The 15,408-nt window shown below is 42.7% G+C and overlaps 1 non-coding gene across 1 annotated transcript; it reads right to left on the bottom strand.

Moving 5' to 3' along the window:
- Positions 1 to 391: 391 nt before the first annotated feature.
- On the bottom strand, positions 392 to 529 carry LOC119945349. Its single transcript, XR_005456218.1, has one exon. It is a non-coding gene; the product is annotated as a small nucleolar RNA SNORA7 (small nucleolar RNA).
- Between the last annotated feature and the right edge of the window lie 14,879 nt (positions 530 to 15,408).

Here is a 15,408-nt window from a genome sequence, read left to right as displayed (position 1 = left end):
ACGATCAATTTCTCCAACTTCAAAGCTGTTTTACAACTGCATCTCCTTCAAGAGGCCTTCCCCAACTAACCCCTCATTTCCCCTACTCCCTCTCCCTCCTGAAACTCCCTTGTGCTTGGATTTGTCCCCTTTATTCAACCAACCCTCAGTCCCACAGAGGTTATGTCTTGTCTTATGCTGTCGAGTCATTTCTGACCCATAAAAACTCCAGGGATACATCCCTCCCAGAATGCCCCATTTCCATCTGCAATCATTCTGGGAGTTTTCTTGGTAAAAATACGGAAGTGGTTTACCGCTGTCTCCTTCCGCACAGTCAACTTGAGTTTCCATCCTCGACTCTCGAGCTTCGACCCTCTCCCATGCCCCTGCTGCCCAGTACAGGTGAGGTTTGACTTGTAGCAGATTGTCTTCCACTTGCTAGCCACTGGCCAAGCTAGGAATGGAATGGGTATGCCTCTGCTTGACTCTCCCTCCCATAGCTGAGACTGGTAGAGCACTGTGAACTCTCCAGTTATGATCCCCAAAAGGGGAGTGTATCCATAATTTATTTTAGTATCTGCCTCCCCTTCTAAATCAATTAACCAATCAATCAATGGTATTTATTGAGTGCTTACTGTGTGCAGAGCACTGTACTAAATGCCTGGGGGAGTACAGTATAACAGAGTTGACAGAGACGTTCCCTGCCCATGACCAGAGCAAATCACACCTAAAACCAGATTATTGGTTGCTTCACAGGGGTCAGGGCATTTTCACTCAAGGACAGAAACTAGCCCTAGAGGATGTATTTCTACTTATAGACCGGTCCAGCGTAGTAGGAAGGAGGTTAGTCAGTGGGTCATTTGTATTTTTGAGCACTTACTGTGTGCAGAGCACTGTACGAAGTGCTTGGGCGAGTACAGAGGTCTGAATTAGAACCTGTCCAGGCCAGAGATCTGGAATCTCATTCAAGTCTCTCCTGGCCAGATGTGTCTCTGACATCCAGTATCCAAAGATTGTCCTGAACCTGGGGCGAGTTGGGGTTCAAGCTGTGAGGTTACCCCTGATACTGCTGGGAGTGATAGTTCTAGTAGTTTTAAATCAACACCCATTTCACACCTTCCGACCACCCCAAAACCCCTGAAATGCACCCCCAAACTGGATCGAACTCTATTTGAACAGCCAAGCTCATTTTCAGAGCCAGGTAACACAGCTGAACACCGCCTGTGGAGGATTCTAGTTAATTTTCCAACATTCCCACATCTCCCACTAACTAGGGCAAATCAAGTTCCGGAAGCTTCAGTTTCCCCAACAACAAAGGCGAGGAATGATCATCACAAACCCACAGGCGATTCCGCTATTCAATTAATTGCTCACAGAAACCTTATCACTTCTAATGATGCAACACGAATATAGGATGATAAGCAAATGTTTCCTATTTTCTCTCTCAAAGCTGAATATAATGATAGCCCCCCTTTCTGAAGCCATAAACTGAGAGTATCAGTTATTTTTATAACTATTTTCTATATTTTTATATTTATGTTTTTATTTTTATATTGGTTTATACAAATCTCAGTTGTACTAGATGGTCTGCTCTAAACAGCAATGTGCTGCCAATAAATATAAGTTTTCATAATACAATTCCCAGCGTTGTTCTAAACTTAACCTGTCTAATCTTTATGGGATGGTGTCTGTTGATCCCAACTAGAAACCTAAAACCTACCTAATGAATTATTTTTGTCAGAGATGGGGTCAGATGCTTCGGTCAATCAATCAATCAATCCCTAAGTATTATGTCCCAGAAGTAATTGAATGTGAGTACTCAAAGTTTATTCAACTTGCCATGGTCCATCATTTTCAGTTTCAAGTCCCATGAAGCACAATTAGCTGACACCAGTTCTAGGAAACGGTGCATACGCTACGGATGGGTGTGAAATGTACAATAAATCAAATTAGACTCAAATTGGATGAAGTCCAAAGGTCAGCCCCACAAAGGATGTAAACAAGCAGTCTGCAAGTATTTATGGTATGTAAACTGATTTCCTAAGTACCACATGCTGAATTGCTTCCATTATTGGGTCTTTAATAAGCCACACGCTTGGTAGAGAAGCAATATTGCCTAGTGGATAGAGCACAGGCCTGAGTGTCAGAAGAACTTGGGTTCCAAACTCAACTCTGCCACCTGTTTGCTGTGTGACCTTGGGCAAGTTGCTTCAGTTCTCTGTGTCTCAATTACCTCATCTGTAAAATGGAGATTAATACTCTGAGTTCCATTTGGGGCATAGACTGTATTCAATCTGATTAGCCTATCTCTACTCCAGTGCTTAGTGTGTGCCTGGGCTTAGTGTGTGCCTGGCACATAGTAAGTGCTTAATAAATACCCAAAAAAAGCAAGCTATAAGCATATGATAGATGATATGAATCTAAAATAAAGTCGGCTACATCCAGTGACCTCTAAACCACAATCCAACTGAATTTTAAACAGCCTTCCACACCAATCAAAAGAAATTTCCAATGTGATACTTGTTAGGTGCTTACTATGAGACAAGCTATCCTACCATATTCCTTCTTTCAGCAGCTGTAACCCTGTATTTTTTCCCACATCCACATCCTGTGGCTTTGGGAAAGGAACATGTCTACTGATTCTGATTTATTGTTATACTGTACTCTCCCAAGCGCCTAGTACAGTGCTCCGCACACAGTAAAGAATGTGTCTCTGCCCATCTTCCCCATTAGACCATATGCTTCAAGAGAGTGGCTTAGTGGAAAGAGCACAGGCTTGGGAGTCAGAGGACATGGGTTCTAGTCCCAGCTCCTCCATTTGTCTACTCTGCGACCTTGGGCAAGCCACTTAACTTTACTGTGCCTCCGTTACCTCATCTGTAAAATGGGGATGACTGTGAGTCCCATGTGGGGCAAACTGATTACCTTATATCTACCCCAGCGCTTAGAACACTGCTTGGCACATAGTAAGCACTTAACATATATTATTATTATTATGTCTCATTTTTTTGTCATAGTCTTCCGAGCACTTAGTGCAGTGCTCTATACTCTGTAAATACCAGATTGATTTGAAAGCCCAGTTAGTGTAGGCACCATAGTGAATACCTGCAGACTTTTCAGAGCTAACATCTTCTTTACAAATGTTATTTCATGTGAAATGTGAGAGCGGGGAGAAAGGAATGTTCAAGAAAAATGTGGAACCAGGGAAGAATAAAAGGAAAAGTTCAAAAAGACAAAGGTGCATTTCCCAGTTTCAGCCTCTGAGGCAGCCCTAACTTCACGAATGTCTCATAATGAAGGACAGACTGAATAATGACCCAAATAAAATTTTAATTTTCTTTCATTTAGAGTCCGTTGCAGAATAGGTGTGGCCAGCACATAAAATGGACCGAGCAAGGGCGTCCATTATTCATAGAAGAATTATGATTCGGTGGTTACTGTGATCGTTCCTGTGGCTGTGGGCAGGGAATGTCTACCGACTCTGTTATATTGTTATACTGTACTCTTCCCAGCTCTTAGTACAGTGGTCTGCACACAGAAAGCACTCAATCAACATGATTGATTGATTGCTGGACTATCTGGAGCTTGAAAGGCCGGTAAGGGAAAAGGAACGCTGAAGGCAAAGATCTCTTGGAGGGAGGAGGGAGTGGTTTGGGGGGAGAAATGACTCCCAAATCAAGACTGACATTCTCAATGGAATTAATGAATTTCTCCCATTCAACTTATAATGACAGTAAGTAGTAGTGTGGCCTGACGGAAAGAGGAGGGCTTGGGAGTCAGAAGGACCTGGGTTCTAATCCCAGCTCCTCCACTTATCTGCTGTGAGACCTCAGGCAAGTCACTTCACTTCTCTATGCTTCAGTTCCTTCATCTGTAAAATGGGATTTAAGACTGTGAGCCCCTTGTGGGACAGTGACTTGGTTAGCATGTATCTGCCCTAGCACTTAGAGCAGTGCCTGGAAAATAGTGAGCGCTTAACAAATACCACACTTATTATTACATAATTAGTCCACGGATCACTGGTGTGATAGTGGGTCAACATGAACTTAAACGGAGACTTTAATGCATGCATCACTGTAGCGGTAAACTCTAAAGGAGTGTAGTCCATGAAGTTTATGTAGAGTGGCTCAGTGGAAAGAGCACTTTGGAGTCAGAGGTTGTAGGTTCAAATCCCGGCTCTGCCAATTGTCAGCTGTGTGACTTTGGGCAAGTCACTTAACTTCCCTGGGCCTGTTACCTCATCTGTAAAATGGGGATGAAGACTGTGAGCCCCACATGGGACAACCTGATCACCTTGTAACCTCCCCAGCACTTAGAGCAATGCTTTGCACATAATAAGTGCTTAATAAATGCCATTATTATTATTATTATTATTATTATTATTATTACTAGGGAATCCTAAATTCCCAGATTATGGATATAACAGGGCACAGCAGGGAGGCTAAAAGACATGCTGAAAATCCTTGACTATTCTAGTATTAGCAGAAACTTTTTAAAACCCTCTGGGGAAAATGTGTTAAGAATTTGGACTTGGTTTTAACTTATTCCTGGACTGACTCAGTGTTCTAACCTCACTTCCAAATGCCAAGTTACCCCTAAGGTTTATCTCTATGCTGGTGATGGACTCGAGTTACAGTTGATGATGCTAAAGAGATTAAAAAACAAAAAAAAATTCCTTCAGGAAGTAATGCCATATGTCTCAGCTGGTGAGAAAGGACTTGGTATCCTGCAGCCTTGATGGGGTAGTATTTCTCAGGCATTTGGTGGGTGCGGGTAGGAGCAGGATTGAGAAGGAATTGTGTTAGGACTCACGCTGGTTACTTTCCTAATGAAATTGGTCCTCAAGCTTCAGCCCAGGGCAGAAGAGCTGGGTTCAGTGATGAAACCATTGTAGTCCACACACAAGGAAAAAAATGTCCAGCCGGGGAAAGACAGAGGGAAGACACAGGTATCACTAAGTCCAAGCTGGAATGGGTTCTGCTAAATTCTGAGCTCCTGGAGGACAGGGATTGTGACTACCTTCATTTTTTCATTCAGCATATGTATTGAGTGCTTACTGTGTGCAGAGTACTGTACTAATCGGAGTACAATACAACAATAAACAGCCCACAACGATCTTACAGTCTAGAGGGGTATAGACAGACAATCCTATAAATAAATACATTGTTCTATCTTAAGCACTTGGTATAGAGCTCTGTACCCAATAAATGCTTAGCATAGACCATTGGTGAATCCATCATGGCCTAGTGGGTGGAACCCTGGCCTGCGAGTCAGAAGGACCTGGATTCTAATCCCGGCTCTGCCACTTGTGCTCTGTGTGATCTTGGGTAAATCACTTCACTTCTCTGCGCCTCATCTGTAAAATGAGGGTTAAGACTGTGAGCCCCATGTGGGACAGTCCCTGCTTGTATCTACCCCAGCACCCAGAACAGTGCTTGACACATAGTAAGTGCTTAACAAATACCATCATTATCATTATTATTATGATCCATCCTTCTCAGATATGCCCTGCTCTCCAGCACACTCCTGAAGTACAGCTATTGACAGCAAACCAGATCTTCATGGGCCCTAGGGCACAATATCGAAAGGCCATTCACGGCCACGGACATGATCAGAACGCAGATAAGACCAAGCCCTCTTTTGAAAAGTCCCATTTCGATTACATCACCTTTTGATTTTAAAAAATCAAAGTTATCGAAAAATCAGATTTAAAAATAAAATCAGCTTTTTAAAGAGCAAATTTATCAACCTTACAAATCTGATGAGGGTCAGCAACCTTCATAATAGACTCCGCAATGCCCAAATTAATAGGACAAAATTGATCTTGACAGTAGCCAGCATAGGCTGTTATCAAGGAATATTTGTTTTATGAACGATTTTATTTGAAACCAGAAGAGACTTTACATTTTAAGATATCACACCACAGCCGGCTGCTGTCACCCAAGTATCTGAAGCCTTTTATAAAGTTTTTTTCATCATTTTCCTTTACCGCGTTTAAAGACGATATTGAGTTCCCAGTCTGAACAATGAGGCATTAGAAGAACATGACTTACTGCCTCCTCAATGGGAATTCAATAGTGACTTCTTCAAGGATTGGGATCCACAAGTCCATATCCATACATGAAGGGGAGTTCAAAACATGCTAAGACTAATAATAATGGTATGATATAAATCCTTACTATTTGCTAAGCACTGAGGTAGATATACGGCAGTTGCCTTGGAAACAGTCCACTGTGCTTCTTCTTATTGTTATTATAAATATTAATATTATTATTGCATTATATTATTATTGCATGTGCAAGCACTGTTCTACATGTTGAAGGAGGTAATCAGGTCGGACACAGTTCCTGACGCCCCCCGGGGGACCCAGTAGTAAAGGAAGGGAGAACAGGTACTGGATCCCCATTTTACAGATGAGGAAACATGAGGCTCTGAGAAGTTAAGTGACTAGCCCAAAGTCACACAGCAGGCAGGTGACAGAGTCAGGATTTGCTCCCTTTATTCACCCTTCTGTCTGCTCCAAAGCACTTATGTACATATCCGTAATTTATTTATTTATACTAATGTCTGTCTCACCCTCTAGGGAACATGTCTACCAACTCTGTTATATTGTTCTATTGTCTCCCAAGCACTTAGTACAGTGATCTGCACCCAGTAAGTGCTCCAAAAGTACCACTGCTTGATAGCCTTTAACTCAGAAATCTACTCTCATTAAGGGAAGGGAGCATGTCTGGTAATGCAGTGCTCTGCACATAATAAGTGCTCAAAAAATATGATGCATCAATTGATGGATTGAATCTGCCACATTCATCATCATGGAGGTGAATTCCTTAGGAAATCTGAGAACAATGCTTTGCACATAGTAAGCGCTTAATAAATGAAATTATTATTATTATTATTATTATTATTATTATTATTATATGACCTCCTCCCCCTAACCCTACAGAATGGGTCCCAGGAGTCCCCAGCCTCTCCCTAGCTGCTTCCCCAACTTTCTCCCTAGGCTCGCCTGACAGGACACATGTTCAGCAAGGAGAAATTTCACCTCCTCTAGACTATAAGCTCTTTATGGACAGGGATCATGTCTACCCACTCTATGGTATCGTACTTTCCTAAACACTTAATGAGGTGCTCTTCCCACATAAATGCTGAATAAAGACCATTGATTGATTGCCTTTGCTTTTCCCTTCCCAATTTTGGGTGTTGGGAGAAGCACTCTGGAAGAGTGGGAGTGATCCTGAGATGGGATCAGCAGACTGCAGCAAGATATTGAGAGGTTCATTAATTCACTCCGCTAGGGCTGAGATTAATCTCTTTAAAATTAGAGTTCGCCTCTGGACCAACCGGGTGGTGATAAATTTATTAAGTGCCTTTCAAACTGACAAATCCTGATTTGCTTAATGTCCCTCGCTGTATATTTGCAGGGGTAGTAATAATAGTGAAAAATTGTGGTAGTTTGAAATGCTTACTATGTAACAAGCACTACACTAAGTGCTGGGGAAGATAGGAGATAATCAGGTCCCACAAGGAGCTCGCAGTTTATGTAAGAGGGAGAACAGATATTGAATTCAAATTTTGCAGATGAGGGAAGTCAGGTCCGCAGTAGATAATTGGCGGAGCCGAGATTAAAACCTGGGTCCTCTGATTCCACTGGGACCCATTGTTTCTATCAGGGTTGACACAAGGTGATGAAGCAGAATTAAATGGAAAGACTCAAAGCCAATCTTCCATCCAAACTTGCCCCCTCCTGACGGAGACTCGAAGAGGACTGAAACACCAATCAAGGGACTGATTGATTGATTGATTGGAAGCACTGATTGGATAGGAGGTCTAGAATAGCTTCCTGTGCTAGAGAGGAGACTGAATGTGAGGTGGGGTTTGAGGGTGTCCACAGCGTAGGGGGGCTGCTGTGCTATTGGCCCAAGCACCCTCTTCCCTTTTCCTAGCCCATGTAAAATCAACTGTATTTATTGAGCACTTACTGTGTGCAGAGCACTGCACTAAGAGCTTGGAAAAAGTTCAACAGAATAATATAACAACACATTCTCTGCCCAAAACAAGCTCACAGTCTAAAGGGAGAGACAGATATTAATATAAACCATGAGCCGGTGGCATTTTTAGTCATGAATACTTAATTAAAACCAAACCAGTAATACCTTTTATGATATTTGTTAAACGATTTCTATGTGTTAAACACATAGCTCACAGTCTAAAGGGAGAGACAGATATTAATATAAACCATGAGCCGGTGGCATTTTTAGTCATGAATACTTAATTAAAACCAAACCAGTAATACCTTTTATGATATTTGTTAAACGATTTCTATGTGTTAAACACTGAGGTAGATGAGAAGTAGTGAGGCTCAGTGGAAAGAGCATGGGCTTGGAGGCAGAGGTAGTGGGTTCTAATCCCAGCTCTGCCACTTGTCAGCTGTGTGACCTTGGGCAAGCCTCTTAACTTCTCTGTGCCTCAGTTACCTCATCTGTAAAATGGGGATAAAGACTTTGAGCCCCACGTGGGACAACCTGATTACCTTGTATCTACCCCAGTGCTTAGAACAGTGCTTGGCACATAGTAGGTGCTTAACAGAAACCAACATTATTATTATACAAGTTGATCAGGTTGGACATAGTCCCTGGCCCTCATGAGGCTCACACTCTTAATCCCCAATTTACAGATGAGGTAACTGGGACACAGAGATGTTAAGTGACTTGCCCAACATTACACAGCAGAGTCAGGATCGGAACTCAGGTCCTTCTGACTCCAAGGCCAGTGCTCTATCCACTAGGCCATGCTGCCTCTCAATTGTTGAGCACTATTCATAAACATTGGTTAAGCCCTTACAATGTGTCCAACACTGAACTAAAAACTGATGTAGATACAAGATAATCAGGTTCCACTTGGGGCTTACAGTCTGAGTTGGAAGGAGAACAGGCCTTGAATCCCCATTTTGCAGATGAAGGAACTGAGGCCCAGAGAAGCTAAGTGACCTTCTCAAAGTCATACAATAGACAAGTGATGGAGCTGGGTTACAGCCACCCTCCCTTCAGCCTACCTGGCTGAGTGTGGGAATGATAGAGTTTAGGGGATGCGGAGGTAGGGGGGCTTAGTGTCCAGGAGTGTTTAATGTCCTGGGATTGAGTGTCACAAGGTCAGCTCTGGCCAATGGCAGGAACACTAAAGCATCCTAGTCTGACTTGGCCAGTAAAGACTAACTCAAAAAACACTTTTCTTTCCACAAATCATTGCTCACATGTCTGACGCTGGATATCTACAGGCAAAATGCTGGAGGGAAATGTTCTTATCACTTAAGCTTTCAACAAGACTATAGAAGGGCTCTTCAGCACCCCAAGGTATTCTGGGAGCATACGAGAATCGTGTGTAATTTTCTATGTTATTTGTGAAGTGCTTACTGTGTGCCAAACCCTGTTCTAAGCACTAGTGCAGAACAAGATAATCAGGTTCAATACACTCCCTGTCCCACATGAGGCTCACAGTCTTAATCCATATTTTACAGATGAGGTAACAGAGGCACAGAGAAGATAAGTGATTTGCCCAAGGTTATACAGCAGGCAAGTGGCAGAGCCGGAATTAGAACCCAGGTCCTTGTGATTCCCAGGCCCATGCTCTATCCACTAGGCCGGACTGCTTCTCTCCTTACAATGACGAGCTTCCTTTGAGTTAGGGTATTGCTAATATTCAGACAGACAGTGCAGTAATACCCAATTGGGCAATGCTGGATATTTTGGTCGAGGATGCTCTATAAGATTTGGTTCCCTGGCAGAACAGGAGCAGCATTGCTTATTGGTTAGAGCATGGGCCCGGGAGCCAGAGGACCTAGGTTCTAATCCTGGCTCTGCCAGTTGCCTGATGTGTGATCTTTGGTGAGTCACTTCACTTCTCGGGACCTCAATTTCCTCCTCTATAAAATGGGGATTCAAATCTGGTTCTCCCTCCTACTTAGACTGTGAGCCCCATGTGGGAAAGGGACTGTGTCTGACCTGATTATCTTGCATTTACCCCAGAGCTATGAATAGTGCTTGACACAGAGTAAGCACTTGACAAGTATAATAATAATAATAATATAGTGTATTTATACCTGGGCACACAGGGAACTGGAACCTAATCCCTGCTCTCTCTTTACATGTCTACCAACTCTGTTATAATGTACTTTCTCAAGCGCTTAGTACAGTGCTCTGCACACCCAGTAACTGCTCTGTAAAGCACTTAAGTCACCTAACTTCTCTGTGCTTCAGTTACCTCATCTGTAATGTGGGAATTAAGACTGTGAGCCCTATGGGGGACAGGGACTGTATCCTACCTGATTATCTTGTAACTGCTCTAGTGCTTAGAACAGTGCCTGGCACATAGTTAGCGCTTAAAAAATGCCATAAAAATAAATATATGTGATTGACTGATTGATTGACTTACTGATTGATCACCTTGTCTTTTCTTAAGCAAATAGGAATTAGGCAACTCACTGTCACAATCTAATCTAATCAAAACGTTCCATGACCCCAATTTACATGAACGATGAAGCAGTCCAGAATGTAATCTGAACAATTTTGTTTTTCCCACCCTCATTTCACTTTCTTGCTAACTGAACCTCTGTGACCTGGTGAAAAATGCCTGTATTTCATCTAAAAATGTGTTTCATTTCCAGATAATGGACTACATCAACTTCCACTGCTTACAGTAGTCAAGAGAAACTGTCATGCCATCAAGACAATCCTTACACGCTCATTTCCACGTTCTCCCCAACCACACACTTTCGTATCCTTAAACCCCCAATCTCGACTCTTAGCTCTAAGCTTTGGTATTGTAGTTTCCATTTCTATGGACTTGCTTTTAAAGGGCCCAGACTTTTGTAGCAAAACAGAACATTCTTCTTTTCACTCTCGTAGACAAAAATTAGAAAAGAAATTCCTGAGGCCTTCTCAGCTAATTGAATGAGTCCAAACTACCTTAGCTTTCAAGCCTTTCATTAGGATGAGAGAATGTTTTGGTGATATTTGCATAGAATGCAGAGAAGAGAGGTCCCTTGAGTGCTTAGTACAGTGCCTGGCACACAATAAGCGCTTAACAAATACAGTGTGCCTCAGTTCTCTCATCTGCAAAATGGGGATTCAATACCATTCTCCCTCCTACTTTGTCTCTGAGCCCCATGTGGGACCTGATTATCTTGTATCTACCCCAGTTCTCAGTATATGCTTGACACATAGTGCTTTAAAAATACCACACATTATTATTATTATTACTTTACATGTATTATACTGTCCCAAGCATTTAATACAATGCTCTCAGTAGGTGCTCAATAAATAATTCTGATGACCTGATTGTGGACCACTGAATTACTTGGACATGCTAGATTCATTTTAGGAAGGATTAAGAAGTGTTCCCTAATTCACAAGGGGGCTCCTTTACTATGTGAAAAGATTTTTTCATTCTTCTTCCTATTTACTCACAGTGTATTTCTCCTCCCACCAAATAAAATTCTCCGCTGACTTAATTATTCTGGTTGCTCTTCTTTGAACTTTCTCCAGGGCATTTCACTGTGTTTATTTACACACTCCCAAGGTATGCGGCCCTGTTCATTTTGGAGCCAGCCTTAATTGCCTTGTGAAGTTCAAACAGAATAAGGAAGTCAAAAGAGACACATTACTGGCTCTAAGAAGCTGGATCCAGCAGAATAAGTGATCCCTAACAGGAGATCATCAAGCTGAGGATTGATTCCCCACCTAGGCTAGTGCTGGGAAGTTATCTCAAACAGGACACCCTAAATTAACTAGGTTTCTGTAAGTACAACAAGAGTTTGAATGTGCTCTTGTTTGGGGATTATTTGGAAAATAATGATTTAGTTTGTAGATTACCCTGGTCCTGATCTTCACCTCTACTTGGTCCTCTCCCACTTTCTGACTGTTTATCTGAGTCTTTTTCTTTAATGGTATTTGTTGTGTACCAGGCACTGTAAACTTGCTGTGGGCAGGGAATGTGCCTGTTAGACTGCTATGGCGTACTCTCCCAAAGACTTAGTACAAGTGCTCTGCACACAGTAAGCACTCAAGAAATATGATTGTTTGGATTGGTTGTACTAATCTCTTGGGTTGTTACAAGCTATTCAGGTTTGACACAGTCCATGTCCCACCTGGGGCTCACAGTCTTAATCTCCACTTTAAAGAAGAGGTAACTAAGGTACAGAGAAGTGAAGTGTCTCTCCCCACTCCTGTCCATACTTCACTCTGCTGCCAGGATCATTTTTCTACAAAATCGCTCAGGACATGTCATGCCACTCCTCAGAAATCTCCAGTGGTTGCCCATCCACCTCTGCATCGAACAAAAACTCCTCACTGTTGGCCTTAAAGCCCTTCATCACCTAGCCCACCTCGTACTTCACCTCACTACTCTCCTACTACAACCCAGCCCACATGCTTCACTCCTCTAATAATAATAATAATAATATACTAATGGCATTTATTAAGCGCTATGTGCAAAGCACTGTTCTAAGCTCTGGGAAGATTAAAAGGTGACCAGGTTGTCCCACGTGGGGCTCACAGTCTTAATCCCCATTTTACAGATGAGGTAACTGAGGCACAGAGAGGTTAAGTGACCTGCCCAAAGTCAGACAGCTAACAATTGGCGGAGCTGGGATTTGAACCCATGATCTCTGACTTCAAAGCCCATGCTCTTTCCACTGAGCCACTCTAATGCTAACCTTCTCACTTCTCCTCGATCTCACCTACCTTGTCGCTGACGCCTCACCCTTCCTCTGTCCTGGAATGCCCTCCCTTCTCATATCCAACTGACAATTACTCTATCTTCAAAGTCTTATTGAAGGCACATCTCCTCCAAGAAGCCTTCCCTGACTAAGCCCCTCTTTTCTCTACTCCCAATCCCTTCTGTGTCACCCTGATTTGCTCCCTTTATTCATCCCCCGTCCTAGTCAAGAGCACTTATCTACATATCTGTAATTTATTTATTTTAATGTCTGTCTCCTCCTCTATAGTGTAAGCTCACTGTTGGCAGGGAATGTGTCTGTTTATTGCTATATTGTACTCCCCCAAGCGCTCAGTACAGAACTCCAAGTAAGTGCTCAATAAATACAATTGACTGACTGCCTTGCCCAAGGTCACACAGCAGACATGTGATGGAGCCGGGATTAGAATCCAGGTCCTTCTGATTCCCAGGCCCATGCTCTATCCACTAAGTAATGCTGCTTCTTAGCAAATCCACAAAGGGGTAAGCAAGGGGAGGGAAGGAGGGAGTAATGAAATCTGCTCTTATTTCTACTTATCCCCCTTATTCGTTAAAAGGACTTGGAAGGCAGAGCTAAATTGTTGACATTCCCTGTTGCTTTCATTCAACCAAACCTCCTTTGATTCCTATCAGAATTTAGAGTTAGCCTCACCCATCATCACAAAAACTAATTAAATCGTGTCTGTTAAACATGAAGCTGTGATTGGAAAGGGTCTTCAGCTATTACTGCACCTTAGAACTTTTAAATGGAGAGTCTGGCTAAATTATTTTCCCTGGGGCCTTCTTGAGAGAAGATTGGTTTCTCTGCCTTCTCTTTGTGGGGAGCATGTCTACCAACTCTGTTTTATTGCACTCTCCCAAGTGCAACACAGTAAGTCTTCAAAAAATACCATTGATTGATTGATTGATTGATTGATTGATTTCCAAGGGAGTTGTTGAGCAGAATTTGTTTTCCTTAGACCTTTGGCCAATGATAAGAAGTGTTTGGAAACAAGTGTTTTCTAAAAACAGAGTGCCAAATTTTAAATTCTGTGTTTACTATAAACTGGATCTGAATTTTAGTCATCTTTGCTAGCTGGAATGATATACTTTTAATTGCCGACTCAATGCCCAGAATTGTGCTAAGCACTGGGGTAGATACAGGATAATCACTGAAAACAAACTAGACATATTCATATTAGGGAAGCAGCATGGCTCAGTGGAAAGAGCCCGGGCTTGGGAGTCAGAGGTCATGGGTTCAAATCCCGGCTCTGCCACTTGTCAGCTGTGCGCCTTTGGGTGAGTCACTTAACTTCTCTGTGCCTTGGTTACCTCATCTGTAAAATGGGGATTAAGACTGTGAGCCCCAAGTGGGACAACCTGATAACCTTGTATCTAGTCCAGCACTTAGAACAGTGCTTTGCACATAGTAAGCGCTTAACAAATGTCATCATTATTATTATTATTCATGATTATCATTATCATCATCATCATATTGAGCATCTGTGGTGTGCAGAGCGCCACTCTAAGCACTTGGGAACACACAATAAAACTAAAAGACTGTTGCTGCCCTCAAGAGGTTTATAATGAAATGGAGGAAGTAAATGGCCCCAAACTGCTATAACAAATAATGGTAACAATAAAGCTGTGCTGTCCCACACGGGGCTCACATTCTAAGAAGGAAGGAGAACAGGTATTTTATCCCTATTTTGCCGATGAGGAAGCTGAGACACAGACAAGTGACTTGACCAAGGTCACACAGCACAGTAGAACCCAAGTCTCTTGCTCTCGAGTCTGTGCTTTCTCTGCGAAGGACCCACAGCTCTCAACAAGATGAAATGAACTTTGTTTTTATTTGTAATTCGTAGAGGGCGAATCACAGTTAAAACGGCCTGAGCCTGCCAATTGATTCGTTCAGTGAATAATGTAGCCCAATAACCTGGGTTATGTTTTCAGTTAAACATCCACTTAAACAGCTAGTGGGCCTGTTGGAATCTGCTACCTTTTATTCAGCCCCTTTTTTAAGGCTGAATTTTTTCTGCTCTCCCTCCTACCAAGAGGTTGCTTCACCTACATGATAGTTCTAATTCTTTGGCCTTCCACCCCTATCTGGGCATCCTTAGAGAAGCAGGATGGTCTAGTGGAAAGATCACGGGCCTGGGAGTTAGAGGGCATGGGTTCTAATCCTGGCTCTGCCACATGTCTGCTGTTTGACCTGGAGAAGGTCAGTTCATCTCTCTGTGCCTCAGTTCCCTCATCTGTAAAATGGGGATTAAGACCTTGAGCCCCATATGGAGCTCAGCAGCATATCATCATCATCAATCGTATTTATTGAGCGCTTACTATGTGCAGAGCACTGTACTAAGCGCCTGGGAAGTACAAATTGGCAACATATAGAGACAGTCCCTACCCAACAGTGGGCTCACAGTCTAAAAGAGAGAAGCAGCATGGTGCAGTGGAAAGAGCCCGGGCTTTGGAGTCAGAGGTTGTGGGTTCAAATCCTGCTCTGCCACTTATCAGCTGTGTGATTTTGGGCAAGTCACTTAACTTCTCTGTGCCTCAGTTACCTCATCTGTAAAATGGGGATTAAGACTGTGAGCCCCCTGTGGGACAACCTGATCACCTTGTAACCTCCCCAGTGCTTAGAACAGTGCTTTGTGCATAGTAAGCTCTTAATAAATGCCATCTTCATTATTA

Source organism: Tachyglossus aculeatus, chromosome 24 (assembly GCF_015852505.1).
Source record: "Tachyglossus aculeatus isolate mTacAcu1 chromosome 24, mTacAcu1.pri, whole genome shotgun sequence".
NCBI classification, from domain to species: domain Eukaryota; kingdom Metazoa; phylum Chordata; class Mammalia; order Monotremata; family Tachyglossidae; genus Tachyglossus; species Tachyglossus aculeatus.
The sequence above is the reverse complement of the archived record's forward strand: the minus strand, read 5'-3'. Positions and strand labels throughout refer to the sequence as shown.